Below are 779 nucleotides of genomic sequence, written 5' to 3' on the forward strand. Positions count from 1 at the left end.
ATGTAAGGCCTTTTTCAAGGGACTGATAATCACATGGGGAGAGATCAGAATGTGCTGTCCGCTGGTATTCCCATAAATACTCTACTAAATGAAATACAGTGTAAAGTTTTATGCTAAAAAAGGGCCTGTGACAATGACAGTAGTATCACGGAAAGTCGTAAGTAAAGTCAGAGATTATTATAAACTTTCTCTTTTATGTGTTAAAGCAAGCCCTCCGTCTTCAGGCCACAAGTGGCCCATCAGGACAATCCGACGGCCGTGTCATCCTCAGCTGAGGATGCGGATAGGAGGGGCGTGGGATCAGCACACCGCTCCGCCGGTCGTTATGCTGAGCTTACCCCGAAAAATGGCAACGGCGCATGGTGGCCCGGATGGTCACCCATTCCAGTGCCGGCCACGCCCGACAGCGCTAAACTTCGGTGATCTGATGGGAACCGGTGTAGCCACTGCGGCAAGGCCGTTGCCACTTTTATGTATTAACTTTTGATCATTCTGATTCGGCTGCTGCGCTCGAAAGAAAGAGAGCAACTGTGTACTAGCGTATCTGCTTAAACGATAGATTTTCGTCTTGTTGAAGCTGTATGTACAGAGTAAGTTTGTTCGAATAATATTTGAATTGTAAATTTCATGTTGTCATGGTTTCTTCTATGTTTACTTTCCTCCTGTGATACAGTATTGAATAATAAGAACTTTTCTAGCTATGCGAAGCTTTGCCGCTAAAGGATTGTTGGTTAGCGGCCATCAGACGCCATTACGCTGGAACAACTTAATTTCAAATG

The 779-nt window shown here is 45.2% G+C and overlaps 1 pseudogene; it reads right to left on the bottom strand.

Annotated features, from left to right (window-relative positions):
* Window positions 1-347: 347 nt before the first annotated feature.
* Window positions 348-465, bottom strand: LOC126427198 (5S ribosomal RNA; annotated as a pseudogene).
* Between the last annotated feature and the right edge of the window lie 314 nt (window positions 466-779).

Source organism: Schistocerca serialis, chromosome 1 (assembly GCF_023864345.2).
Source record: "Schistocerca serialis cubense isolate TAMUIC-IGC-003099 chromosome 1, iqSchSeri2.2, whole genome shotgun sequence".
In the NCBI taxonomy this organism is placed as follows: domain Eukaryota; kingdom Metazoa; phylum Arthropoda; class Insecta; order Orthoptera; family Acrididae; genus Schistocerca; species Schistocerca serialis.